A 13,850-nucleotide genomic window follows, 5' to 3' on the forward strand; every position below is an offset into this window, starting at 1 on the left:
AGGACAGTTCCTATAAGCATTACATTTTAGGGCAGTGGGCCACACATAGCTGGTATTACTACACAGACAGCCCTGTACCAAAGCTTCCTGAATGGGGTGGGGCATGTATCATCACAATAATGGCCTTTTATCTATGTTTTTACATTGCATTTCTGTTTGGCAGTCCCAAAGTGTTGTGTTTTTTTTTTTTTACTGGTGGGGCCCCATTCCTTTGCGCAATCCAGTCAGGTCCCCACGTGCAACTGAGGGATGTTTTCCCAGGCTCCTTGAACCCTGGTTCTTGACAAGCGTTGGGGCAATTGCAAGAGGTAATTACACCATATTGAATTGCCATTTATTGCGCCAGGTGACCAGCTATAGATGGTATGAGTGTGACCTCCATCCTTTCCATCCGTTCCCCAGGCCCGGCTGGAATTATTGCACTGTTGCCATGGGAGTTCAAGGGTTAGTGATATATTAGTGGTTTGCACAAAGATTGGTAGGGACTCCTCTACTGACTTAGGGCTGGGCAGACAGGCTGTTATTGAAGTTAAGTTCACCATACATGCAAATCCCACTATCAGTTGAGCCACCACCTTGCTGTCCAGGTTCTTGTTGTCCCTGCCCGCTGTTGTTACTGCCATCAGTGGGAGTGTCCAAATAGTTTGCTTTTCCATAGTCCTGCAAGAGGACACAAATTGCACCTCGGGCCTTGGGACCGGGTCTCAGAAATTAGGAATTATCCATCGAGTACTTATGCGATGGCCTTTCCCTTTCCTATCTAAGGCCTCCCAGGCATGTAAGCCTCTGGGTTTCGCCAGGGTCATGGGTACAGTGCCAACAGAGGGCAGTTTTACCATGACGGGTTGGCCTGTATGTTCTCAATGGGAACTGGCCCTTTTGATTGTCCGGTTTGGGAGCGTCGCCCGTTAATGGTCCCGTAGGACAAAAATGAGGTAGGTACCATCGTTTGCCTGCCAGCATATCGAATCCCAATATGTTTCCCTTATAAGGGCTCAGAGCCACCTCCACAAGTTTCGGTCTCTATCGGGGCGGGTGCACCAGCCACACAGGTTAACTAAACACTCTTCCACCCCTCCATCCAAAACAGAGGGCAAGTCTCTGAGACCGAGATAGAGATAGGGCAGGTACGTGCAGAGGCAAGAGAGGAAAAAAAGCTTACTTAAGAACATAACTTTTGGTTCTTAAAACAGTTAGCAGCATACAGTGAAGAGAAAGTGCAATCAGAGAGCAGAACACCTTAGCCAAGCAGCACCTCCTGACCCTGCCCACCTTCCCCTTTAAGCAGGGTGTATGCTGCAGCCAGAGAAACCGTTCCAAAATTGCGGCTTCTGGCAACTTATTCCTGAAATGCACTAGTTTTCTTTTGGAGAACTGCAATACTGGGATGGATTCCCCAGTGCTCAAAACTCAGTAGTGTCTATTTCAACCATGGGCTTAAAAGTATACATCATAGGCTGTAATTTGAAGAACTCAGTCCGTAAAAGCCATGATTAAACAACAAACAATAGATAAGCCAAAAGGGGGGCAAAAAAGGAAGAAACCATACACACAGGGAGTCCAATGGCTAACCAATTTCTATCAAAATGTCCATCGCAAGTGAGTGGTGTATCGTGAGAGATCCACTGTTTACATTTCCAATACTATAAACAGTATCCTGATTTTCATAACATGACATGCAGCATCCAAACCACGGAAATGTAGAAAAGGCACAGGCAAGGAGAAACACATCTTCATAGCATTACATTCAATAGCTGTTTAACGGTGAGCCTTCTTTTAGAGCTGTCCAACAATGCTGACTAATCCAGGTGCCCTGTTTAATCAGACTTAATTGTCAAAAGGATTAACAATATCTAAGTAAAACAAGGCATGTATACATTAAAGAAAACAGCACGGAACTGTACTGCTTGTGAACTGTTTACAAAAACATACAAGATGTTGGATGGCACAAAGCATATAGTGCTAATAGAAACGGATTGTTTAAGCTAAGCGCTTAACATAAACTGTCCATCTCTACCTATAACAAAGAATTTTTAGGGGATTAAAAAACCCATTCCTTATGAAAAATAATGCTCTGAGCAAGAGGAGAATGGCCGACTGGCTCCCAAAACTGGTGACTGATTACGAGTCAAAGCAGAGTAAGCTGCTGCTCTTGCACCCTTCACTACACGGGGAGCATCCTGCCTGTTTAGCTGGTATTGAGGCAAACTGGTCACAGTGAACTATCCAGGGGTGACTGAGGACTTGGGCTGCAGTCAGTCTTTGATGTGGGTTAACATGAAGCATTTTTGAAAGAAGGTCCTTAGCTGTATCTGAAACGGTATTCCAATAACCACCGCTGAGAGACAACTTCCCGCTACCTATTCGGGCCAAAATCTCCTCTGGGGTATCATCAGGACCCGTTACAAAAGGAGGGCAGCCAGCAAGCATGGTATAAAGTAGAACACCAAGGCTCCATACGTCCCATGCAGCATCGTAACCTTGCCTCTGTAAAACCTCTGGTGCAGCAAAACTTGCTGTGTAACATGGACTCCTCAGAAGACCATTTTCTACTCGTAGTTGTTTTGCAAGGCCAAATTCACAAAGTCGAATGGATTCTGGATTACCAGATTCATCAACATAAAGAATATTGCTAGGCTTCAGCTCTCCATGAACAACCCCTTGCGCATGGAGGTACTCAACCGTTCTTGTTATTGTGAACAGAACGGCACTAGCTTCTCGTTCCGAGAAAAAAATTTGTCTATGAATTTTATCCAGCAGTTGCCCTCCTTTTGTAAGTTCTGTTACTATGTATGTGTATTTTCCATCATCATGCACATCTTTTAGGGTAATAATATTTGGATGGTGGCCATAGCGCAGTAGGATTTCAATCTCCTTTCTTGGATCAGTTTTACTCTTGTCTATAATCTTTACAGCATATTCCGTGTTTAAAGCTTTATGAATACATCTCTTATAGACACAGTAAGACCCAACTCTGATATCTTCCTTCATTCGTATCTATCAGTAAACTGAATGCTGTTCCTGTGCAACTGCTGGACAACTGAATGCACTCCAACTGTCTGCACTGCCTCGCTTTCGTCATTTGATGCAATAGCTACAGAACTAAATCCCCGAACAAGTTGATGCGCATTAGCACTGGTGGGAGACCAGGCAAATCTTCTGGAGTTTTTGCTGTAAACTCAGGGTCAAAATAAAACGTATCTTCAGGTCTGCCAGTTGCAGGTTTAAAAGGGGGATCAACTTCTCTCCTGTACAATTTATCCAATCTATTTTGGAAAAGAATGCATGCCTCTTAATTTCTTCAACTCCATCTAGGCCTGCTCCTAATCTGTTTGCTGGGTTTCTTTTGAAGAGCACTCGCAGAAGACTCTCTGCTTCCGGGCTCAAGAACTGGGGCATTCCAAGTCTGGCCTCGAGAATCAGTGTCATGGTTTCTTTTCTGTCTTTCCCTTGGAAAGGCAGAGTACCAGTGAGCATTTCAAACATTACAACACCAAAAGACCACCAGTCTGCGCTCCGTGTAAGGCCTCCGCTCTTAATGACTTCTGGCGCCATATATTCCACTGTTGCACAGAAAGAGAAGGCTTTTTTTTCATGATCAATTGACACCTCACTTAAGCCAAAATCTGCTAATTTGATATGTCCTTCCTCATCAAGAAGGATGTTTTCTGGTTTTAGGTCCCGGTATGTTATTCCACCACTATGTACATGGTCTAAAGCAAGTGCTAATTCTGCCAGGTAAAATTTAACATCGTCTTCTGTGAACATCACCCTACGTTCTCCACATGCTCCAATTGCCTCTATTAAATTTCTTAGGGCTGTTTGGCAATGGGCTCTGTCTCTGGCCATATTATAGTTCCCGTTTGGATTTACTGTCGGCCACGGATTTCTCCCTCCTCCCACCTGTCGTGCTAATTCCGCATCCTTAGTTAATACCTTCTCTCTTTCATCTGGGCAGAATGATTCTCGGAATAAGATTTGGGTGTCCCCCTGGTTAGGATTGTGTCCCGTGCAGAGATTTGACAATAACTGCACCCGTGTTTCTGCATCCTCCCTTAATCTTGGCATTGTACATCCCCATAAGGCTAAATCATTTGGGTTCCACGATGGATTGGTATAAACCGTCGATGTGGGGCATGCATAGTCACCCCTGGCCGTAAAGCGGCCAGATTAGTCAAAACATTTGAAACCATGGGGCAAAGTCCCACCCTTGCTACAGGAAGGTCTGGGGGGAGGTCGGTACAGGGACTGTAAGGTGGGGCAGGAGTCGGGGAGGGCCTTGTCTGGTCGTCGTTCGGGGCTGTAGCCTTACCTACGGCCAAAGTTACCTTACAGGTTAGTTTTTCCCTCAGCCTCTTTTGCCTCCCTGGATGTTGTCTCTCCCGCACCCATTCATCCCACACATACCAATAATCCATGTGTCCCGGGAACCGGTACTGAAGTTGGTCTCGCACAAAGGTCAGTCGATGTTGGTCAAAACTCCCTTGTGGTGGCCACTGATCTTCACTATCTCCATGGCGGGTGATGAATGGCCACCATTGTTGACATAGAACTACTGCGTCCTCCTTCAGTAGTGAATTTGCACCACAGATTTTTTCCCAGTTTTGTAATATCTCTGCTAAGGGCGTCTCCCTCTCTACTCCAGTTACGTTACTCATGATTTAATCCGGGTGGGACTCAACACCCCCCTCTAAAATCTCTCAACAGCTCTCTAATCTGGGCAGGACTCGAACCCCCCTTTTAATCAGACGTCTTCTGTTGATCAGACTGCGTACAAACTTGTGTGCGATTTATGCTGATCAGGCTACACACCTCGGGCGGGACTTGAACCCCCCCGAATTCTGTCCTTTTCCCTATATTGAATTTAGATTTAAGGGATTTAACACTCACCACTCTAGCGATTCGGTGCGTCCCGTGTCCAAAATCCTTGGGTGAACTCACCCTGTGCTGCCAGTCAGAGGTTTGGATCCAAGAGGTTCCGAGAATGACCTAGGGTCCCATCTGGGGTGCCAAACTGCTAAGGGGGAAGCCGCTGCCCGAGCATTCACACACCAATCAAGGAGTCGCACACACACCACCCGAGACTTTAACTGCTAGGACCGGAGTCCCTTCGCAGCGGGCGACTCCAGTGAGCCGACGGGTGCCCCTTTCGACTCCTCACACACACACGCACTCACCCTCAGGCGCTTCTTCTTCCCTCAGGCTCCAGCCAAGGTTCCCCAAAGCAGACTCTCTAATCAAGGCCTTCAAAATAAAAGCCTAATTTACCTATCTATGGTGCCCAAATTCAGACAGCTCAAGCTGGCTGTCTCTGGAGAGGGAACCTGAACACCACATTCCCTGGGCAATTATGCCCTTACAATCTAAATTCCCACCCCTCACACCATAGTCTGGCCCAATGGTAAGATTCGAGTCTGGGGTCATCTTCTCTCTCATTGGGTGCTTTTTCTCGTCTCTCGGCTGGTTCTTCCTGCTGTGTTTTAGGCTACTTGTTACTATGTCTCCTTTTCCTGGGCCAAACTGGCTCTGGGGCTTTCCAAATCTCTTACTCCTGCCATCAGATTATAGGTGAACGTTAAGCAACAGCATTCAGCAAGTTATGAGTCCTGCTTTATCATGAAGGACTACTTTTAAGCAGCTAAGCAAAGTCCTTAAAGCCCTACAAAACATATTAACAGCCTCCCTAATTTCTATACGTTCCTGTGCTATTACAGCCTAACAGCCTTATGCCATTATTGCCACATGCTGTTTAGGTCTCGTTCGGGTGTGGTCTGCATGGTCCTGTAGCTCTGCTTTGCCACCTTCCACAACACTCGATCACTGATTGCTGATAGAAATGGGAAGCTCTGGCAAGACTGAGAGAATGAGGGGAGCGTTATGTTGCTAAGCAAGCCCCGAGCCCCATGCTGGTGGGGCTGTGAAAGGGCTGCCAAGGGAAGGTGAGGGCCAGCAAGAGTTTTCAGTCCTGGCACCTTCCCTGTGGGAGCACGGCAGGAGCCCCACAAGGAACCGCACAAAGCTGGCAGGGAATGGCACGGGGCCGTGGCTGGAGCAGAGACTGTGCCTTCCACTTTACCTGGGAACAACATGGCCACTGGGAAGCCGAGTGCTGGAAACTACAGCTCCCAGCACGCCCTGGGAACCAACATGGCCGCCCATCAGCCCAGTACCCCAGGACTACAGCCCCTGGCATGCCACTGGGCGCTCCTTCCTCCTGTCTGACCCTGCAGGGACATCGTCCCCCCGCTGGACCCCACTCCTCCACAGGCCCCATGGCCACCTCCCGGGGCAGCCCCAGTCCCAGTCCCAGAGCCCTGGTGGAGCAGGGAGGAGGAGGAGGAGAGAGGGACAGAGGGGCAGAGAGGGGTGGGGTGGGGCGGAGGAGTGGCAGGAGAGGGACGGGAGCAGGACAGAGGGACGGCAGGAAGAAAGCAGGAGCTGGTCAGGGAGTGGAGAAAAGAAACCCCTGGTGAGGAGCGGGCCCAGGGCCAGGGAGAAGGGGATGGAGGGGAAGGGGGCAGGGGGCAGCCAGGAATATGGTGATGAGCAGCAGGACAGAGGGACAGAGAGGGCAGAGGAGGGCAGGAGGAAGGATAGACAGAGGGAGCGACACGGGCAGGGTGAGGGAGTGGGACGGAGGGACAGATAGACGGAAAAGGCAGCAGGAGAGCGGAGTGGCAGAGAAATGGGACAGGGAGCAGGACAGAGGCACAGAGGGGAAAAGGCTGAGAGAGAGAAAGGGAGAGGCAGGGGACAGAGCGCAGGACAGAAAGCAAGAGAAGGATGGGAAACAATCCAGAGAGTGAGAAACAAAGAGAGGGATGCGGGTTAGGAGAGGGAGGCGGCGAAGGACAGAACAGCAATGGCCTCCAGGCTGGAGCCGGAGGAAGAGCGGAAAGGGCCAGGGAGCAGGCGAGAGGCCCAGAGAGAAAGAGAGAATACCCAGCCAGCTGAGCAGGGGCTACAGGACAGGCTGCAGGACAGGGAGAAAAAAGACGACCAGGAAGCAGGACACAGAGATAGGAAAAAAGAGAAGGACAGGGAGCGGGAGAGAGAAAGGTGAGAAATAAAAAAATAGCCCTGGGCTATAGAAGAGAGAGGGGGGGATTAGAAAATAGAGCCAGGGGGTGGGCAGAGAAAGAAGACGAGCAAAAATGGTGATGGGCTAAAGACAGAGAGGGAGGAATTAAGAAATAGGCACAGTGAGCCAAACAGAGAGAGAGGGGGAGAAAGACCAAAACCAGCGACTATGGGCGACTGCCCCCATTTCTTGAGCACTCCCCAGGAGGTGCATTACCAAGAGCCTCAAGGAATGTGGTGCGTGCAAAAGCCCTGCCCTGTGCCCAGTCCTGCGCCCTAATATTGGTGATGATCATTGCACGCAGAGTGTTCAGGACTGAGGGAAAAACAGCCCAGCTAGGGGGAAGAAACCTTCCCAGCTATTTGTTTGTTTCTTTGCTTGTTGGTTTTGCTTAACACTCCCCCTTCCTCCCCCATCTGAACTCCAAATGCAACCTGCAAGGAAAAAGGAAGCAGGAGTAGCAGGTTGGACACATTTAAAGCTCGACTCCATTCAACAGCCGCACAAACCACTGCTCACTCCACTGCACACAATCCACTGCCTGCCCGCAGGTACAGGCAGCTGCCCTGTTTCCTGAGCACTCCCCAGGAACGGCAACTCCAGGCATCTCAGAAAAACATGCTGCCTGCCAAAACTTGAGAACAGCTTAATTCTGGGCAATTTCTCTTGTTTTTAGGCCTGTTGAGTCCCAGGACGGCTCCATGTCCAGCAGCTGTGAAGAGATGCCTCAGGACCACGTGAGGGCTGGTGGCGTTGCTTTCTGGATCCCATGGCAGTGATGGGCAAAGGGACGGGTGACCATATCCCGGGGCCGGGCTCAGGGTCAGCCCTGCCTGGTTTTTCCTAGCGAATCCCCAGCTGGTGCCGGCCCCGTGCTGCAGCCCTAGGGCTGAGGCTCAAGGAGCCAGATGTTTCTGCAGGCACTGCACCCTGCTGGGCCCCACCGCCGGCTGCCAGCTGCCCTGGGCTTCCCCCATTGTCTCCAGCTCTGCTTTCTGCCAGTGCCGGGGGCACCGCAGAATGTCTTGCCTGTTCCCCATGGCCGTCCTGACCGACGTCTGCAGCTCGTACGTGGTGTCCCCATCACACAGCTGATTTGGGGGAGGCAGGTCTCTTGTGCAGCTCTCTGGGAGTGGGGGAAAGAAAAGCAAATTGCTCCTTTTCGATCTTTGTCCCCAGGGAGAGCCAGTGGAGATATGCTGTGCACTGGAGAGCATCCTGCAGGGAGGTGACAGATGTTTGCGGAGCGCTGCTGAGGCTGAGACCCACCTGACAGCAAAGGCACGTGCTGGCCGCAGAGCATCCCAGGTGAGCCGATTGTCTTGGAGGCCAGCAAAGCAGCCTTCCTCTGCCCCTGGTTTTTGGTGAGAGATGGAGCAGCGCAGAGCTTTTTCTCAGGCATCCAGGCCTGAGGAGAGTTTCCCCATGCCCCCAGGAGAGATCCTGCTCCCAGGAAGCACCTCCCCATCAAGCAAAGGCCATATGCAGCCGCCTGGCTCTGGGTACGGCTGCCCCAAGGGGTGTCTCAGGGAGGACGGGCTGATGTGCTTGGTGGCTCTGACACAGAAATGATGAGCTGAAGCCCCGTGGTGATGGCGGGCCAGTTGAAAGTCTCCAAGTGCCCCAGCCTTTCTCCCCGGGAGTGTTTAAGGCAGGCACTTTTTCCGGGGGTGACAGGTGATGTGAAGAGGGATGCTGTCCCATTCCCATTTCAAAGTTGTGACTTCTGAGAGCCGGGGCCACCTGAAGGCCCAGCCGGAGATCTCCAGGGAGTTTGGGTTCATTTTTTGGATATCTTCGGGCTACAGTGTGCTAGGGTTCTGGGATGCTAGGGTGACAGTGTGCAAGGACTAAGTGTGCTTCGTAATTTGTGTGGACTGCCAAATTCACGGTCATTTGTCCTGCTGTGAGGAAGAGCCGTGGGAAGACAGCAGCCACCCGGAAGGACAAGGGTTTCCCCGAGGGTACGTGGCTTTGTGGTTTTTGCTTTTGAGTAAGCAACCTGCAAGGAGGCTGCTATCGTTAAGTTTAATGATGTTTTGTAAAGTCGTGGACTGAGTATCACGTGACTTGAAATATCGCTGAAAACATGGTGCAGGTTTGTCTGGGTGTTCTGGGTGCTTTGGTTTTGAACATCTGCTCGTGGGGGTAACGTCATACTGTCCTTAGCTCCTATCTCAAGGCACGACATGTGCTTAAGGCGAGGTTCCTCATCCGTGAGAGTGGATGTGAAGCCGTATTTCAAACAGACTTCCTGATCATTTTTAATTTTTGGGGCCAGGCTCTTCTCAGATCTGATTCGTTCATGCTTGGTTTTGCATCTTCATGTGGCTGGCAAAGAGCTCGTAGGAGGAGCAGGAGAAGGGTCAGCGCTGCCGTTTCCACACCGGTCACTTGTGCTGGCGTTATCAAGGTTATCTTCGATGTGCCGTTTCTTTGCAGGAATCTCTTTTTAAGCCACTTGTCCGTTTTGTGAGGGGTAGTGGACTCCCAAAGGGAGACCCTTTGTTCCTCATTAGTGCCTCGGGGGTTTCCCTGCCATTTTTGTTTGCTTGCTTGCTTTTTCTTTGCTGGGCTGAATTTAAAGAACTTCTTTTAGCTCTTTGGGTTTCTGTCCTTAAAGGAAGCATCTAGGATTTCTGCCCAGGAGTGAGGTGTGCAGAAAGGAGTGTCCTGGTACACTGCTGTCAGCCTTCAGTCTAGTGAAATGGTGTCATGGCATATGTTGAAGAGTCATGTAACTCAAATGCATTTGAAATATACAGGCTTTGCCCTTGCTCCTGATTTGTGTGGGAGCTAATTCTCAGCAGCTCATAAACGGTCTGCTGTGCTTTACCAGTTTAAAATAGCCTATCACCAGAAATGTCTTCCTTAGTGCCTACACAGAGCAAGAACATCCAGTAGCAAGGGCATGCTGACCCTTGGGCAGCTTCAAAGCATCGAATACTTTTAAATAGGTGAAAACCCCAGTCCCGTGGTAGCAGCATGTGTGTCAAAGTCCACCTGACTCTCCACACTTACTCAGCATGTCACACGTCTTTGTGGGTAAGGCTGGATGATAAGTTTGTAGTACCCTGCAATCGCAAACACCTACTTGGTTGTTGCTGTTCTCTTGATTATTGCTAAAGGATTGCTTGTTGCTCTACGATTGATTGCTGCTCTTCTTGAGTGTTGCCACCCTATTGATTGATACTCTATGACTGATTGCTGATAGAAATGGGAAGCAGGTCCATGCCCTGTAGCTCCCAGGACTCTTCTCAGGCATTTGCCAACATGTTTTATCCTGCTGTGGAGGGAGCTGAAGGCCTGGCAGCAGCCCAGACTCCACCAGGGTAGATCCCCCAAGAGTTTGGTGCATGTTGGAGGCAGGTCCATGCCCGGTAGCTCTCTGGAACTCCTCCCAGGAATATCCAGGAGTCTTTTGGTTTCCTTTGAGACGAGCGACTTCCCAGGTAGCAGCCCCAGAATCTTCTAAGGTAGCTACGCAAAGAGCATTGTGTATGTTGGGGGCAGGTGCATTCCTGTTTTTGCGTCAGGACTTTTCCCATACATGTGCCAGAGTGTTTTGAGTTTCCTGACAGGCAGCTAAAGTCCCAGGTAGCAGCAGCACAATTTTCCTATTCCGTTAGCTGAAGAGTTTTCTTTGTGTTGGAGGCAGGTCTATGCCCGGTAGCTCCTCAGGACTCCTCCGAGGAACGTCCAGAGTGTTTTGGCCTCCCCTGGAGACAGCTGAACTGCGCAGGTAGCCATCCCAGACTTTTGCAAGGTAGCTACGCAAGGTGTTTTGTGTGTGTTGGAGTCAGGTCCGTGCCCTGTATCTCTCTGGGACTCCTCCGATGCATCTCCGGGAGCATTTGGGCTTTCTCTGGAGACAGGTGAATTCCAAAGGATCAGCCGCAGACTCCTCCAAGGTAGCTAGTCGAGGAGTTTTGTCCATGTTGTAGGCAAGTCCATTCATGTTAGCTCTCCAGGAATTTTCCCATTCATCTCCAGAAGTGTGTTGGTATTGTCAGGTGCTTGTGTTGTCCTATTTCCCTGCAGATGTGATAGGGAAGAAGGAGGAACCTGGCTTGTGCAGGTGCTTGTGAGGTCCTAGGTGCGTGAGTGATAGGGCAGGAGCTGGCCCCGAGCTTGAGCAGCTGCTTTTGATGTCCCAGGATGCCAAGTAGATGGTAGTTTAGAAGCAGGCCCCTGCCCTGTGCAGCTGCTTACATTTTCAGTGAGTAGTTGATAGGGCAACTGGGTTGTGCAGGTGCTTGTGGTGTCACAGGTGGTTGAGTAGGTGCTAAGGCAGGAGCAGGCCCCTGGTTTGAGCTGCAGCATATGTTGTGAGTGGTGGAGCAGGAGGTGATAGGGCAGGAGTGCGCAGGTGGCTTGTGCAGGTGCTTGTGAGGTCAGTGTTGGCTGTGTAGCAGTTAGGGCAGGAAGCTGGAGGTGGCTTGTGGAGGTGTTTGTGATGTCCCTGGTGGGTGAGTAGGTGATAGGGCAGGAGCAGGACCCTGGCCTGTGCAGGTGCCTGCGATGTCAGTGCTGAGTGCTGAGGTGGTTGGGCAGAAGCAGGCCACAGGCTTGCAAAGGTGGTTTTGAGGTGAGTGTTTTGTGAGGATGTGAGTGGGACTGAAAGGAGAGGTGCTTGTGGAGGTGCTTGTGTTGTGGTATTTCCGTGCAGATGTGCTAGGGCAGGAGGAGGCCTGTGGCTTGTGCAGGTGCTTGTGAGGTGCTAGGTGCATGAGTAAGTGGTAGGGCAGGAGGTGGCTTGGGCTGAAGGAGGTGCTTGTGATGTCCCATGCTGGCAGGAGATGGTAGTTTAGGAGCAGGCCCCTGCCCTGTGCAGTGCTTGTGTTGTCATTGGTGGCAGAGTAGTGGATAGGGCAAGAGGTTGCAGGTGGGTTGTGCAGGTGCTTGTGATGGGAGAGGTGGTTGAGTAGGTGTTAGGGCAGGAGCATGCAGGTGGTTGTGCAGGTGGTTGTGCTGTGAGATGTGCCTGAGGAGGTGCAAGGGTAGGGGTAGGCCTGTGTTTTGTGCAGGTGCTTGTGCTGTCGTAGGTGTGGGTTGGTTTGTGTGGCAGGGGTTTGTGTAGTGGGGAGGGTCTTGAGGGTGGGTCGTGTGAGAAGCTGCTAGAAGCTTTCCCAGCTGCAGTTCAGCGACGCCTGTGTGCAAGGGGGAGGCAATCAGCACGGTGGTAGGTGCTCTGGGATTGGATATTTCAGAAGGGGAACGAGTGGTGAAAAAAGAAGAAGGGGAGGTGCAGCGACGAGAGGAGTGGGATGTGAGAGAAAGAAGGCTGCAGAGGCCAAGGTGAGTGAAGAAGGAGAGGAGAGGTGCGGGGGAGCAGAGATTGCCCTGCAGGCCGTGGTGAGAGGGCAGGCTGTGTCCCTGCAGACCATGGAGGTTAATGGTGGCTGATAGATTCCCCTGCAGGCTGTGGAGGACGCGAGGGTGGAGCAGGTGTGTGGGCCCGAAGGCGGCCGTGAGTGCGTGGGAAAGGCCACGGTGGAGCAGGTGGTGGAGGCCTGCAGGGAGTGCGTGGGAAGGAGTGGTGATGGAGAAGGTTGTGGAGGGCTGATCCCCGTGAGAGGGATCCCACGGTGGAGCAGGAGAAGAGTGTGAGGAGCCCTCCCCCTGAGGAGAAAGGAGCGTGAGAGCCAATGTGGGATGAAGTGCGTGCAAGCCCTTTCGCCGTTGCCCTGGGCCACTGTGGGGAGGAGGTGGAGGTATGGTGAGCAAAGGTGAGGGCGGGAAGAAGGGAGGGGTGGGGGGAAAGGTGTGTTTTTAAGATCTGGTTCTCTTTCTCCTTCTGCTAGTGTGATTTGATTGGTAGGACATTAAATGGATGTCTTTTTTCGGCAAGTGGAGCGTGTTTTGCCTGTGAGCATAATTGGTGAGTGATCCGTCCGTGTCCTTGTGTGGACTCACGCGGCTTTGGTTGTATTTTGTCGTCCGCATGCTGCCGTAGGGGAGGAGTGAGCAAGCAGCTGCATGGTGCTTTGTTGGTGGCTGGGCGTAAAGCACGCCGGTGCTGTTAGTGGGGATAGGATGGAAGGAAGCAGTTGGCTTGTTGCTGTGCTTGCGAGGTGAGATGGGCCTGAGTAGGTGGTAGGGCTGGAGCAGGAAGCTTTGATGTGCAGGTGCTTTGGGTGTCGCAAGTGGTTGGGTAGTTGCTGTGTCAGGAGCAAGGTGGTGGCTTGTGGAGGTAGGTGCGATGTCAGAGGTGGCTGAGGAGGTGCTAAGGCAGTGGCAGGCCCCGGCTTGTCGAGGTCCTTGTGATGTGCGTGGTGCCTAAGGAGGTGAATGGGAAGGACTGAAGAGGTGGCTTTTAGAGGTGCTTGTGATGTGAATGCTTGCTGGGTAGCTGTTAGGGCAGGAGGGTGCAGGTGGGTTGTGCAGCTTGTTGTGATGTCCTAGGTGGGTGAGCAGGTGCTAGGGCAGAAGCAGGCAGGTGGCTGGTCGAGGTGGTTGTGCTGTGAGTGCTGGCTAAGTAGGTGAATGGGCAGGACTGGAGAGGTGGCCAGTGCAGGTGCTGGGGACGCCCCTGGTGGCTGTGCAGCTGTTAGGGCAGGAGCATGCAGGTGGGTTGTACAGGTTGTTGTGCTGTCCTAGGTGGGTGAGTAGGTGCTAAGGCAGGAGCAGGCCTTGGGTTGTGCAGGTGCTTGGGCTGTGCCTTGGAGCTGAGCAGGTGTTAGGGCAGGAGCAGGCCCCTGGCTTGTGCAGCTGGGAGTGATGTGGTGTTGGCAAGTCATTGCTAGGGCAGGAGGCAGTCCCTGGTTTT

The 13,850-nt window shown here is 51.6% G+C and overlaps 3 pseudogenes; 1 reads left to right on the forward strand and 2 right to left on the reverse strand.

Moving 5' to 3' along the window:
• The window catches only part of LOC127026016 (ribosomal protein S6 kinase alpha-3-like), a 233,403-nt pseudogene that overhangs the window by 108,756 nt on the left and 110,797 nt on the right, over window positions 1-13,850 (reverse strand).
• LOC127026006 (antigen WC1.1-like) overlaps window positions 1-13,850 on the forward strand; it is a 125,139-nt pseudogene that overhangs the window by 55,567 nt on the left and 55,722 nt on the right.
• Window positions 2,042-3,808, reverse strand: LOC127025931 (ribosomal protein S6 kinase alpha-3-like; annotated as a pseudogene).

Source organism: Gymnogyps californianus, chromosome 26, assembly GCF_018139145.2.
Source record: "Gymnogyps californianus isolate 813 chromosome 26, ASM1813914v2, whole genome shotgun sequence".
NCBI lineage: Eukaryota > Metazoa > Chordata > Aves > Accipitriformes > Cathartidae > Gymnogyps > Gymnogyps californianus.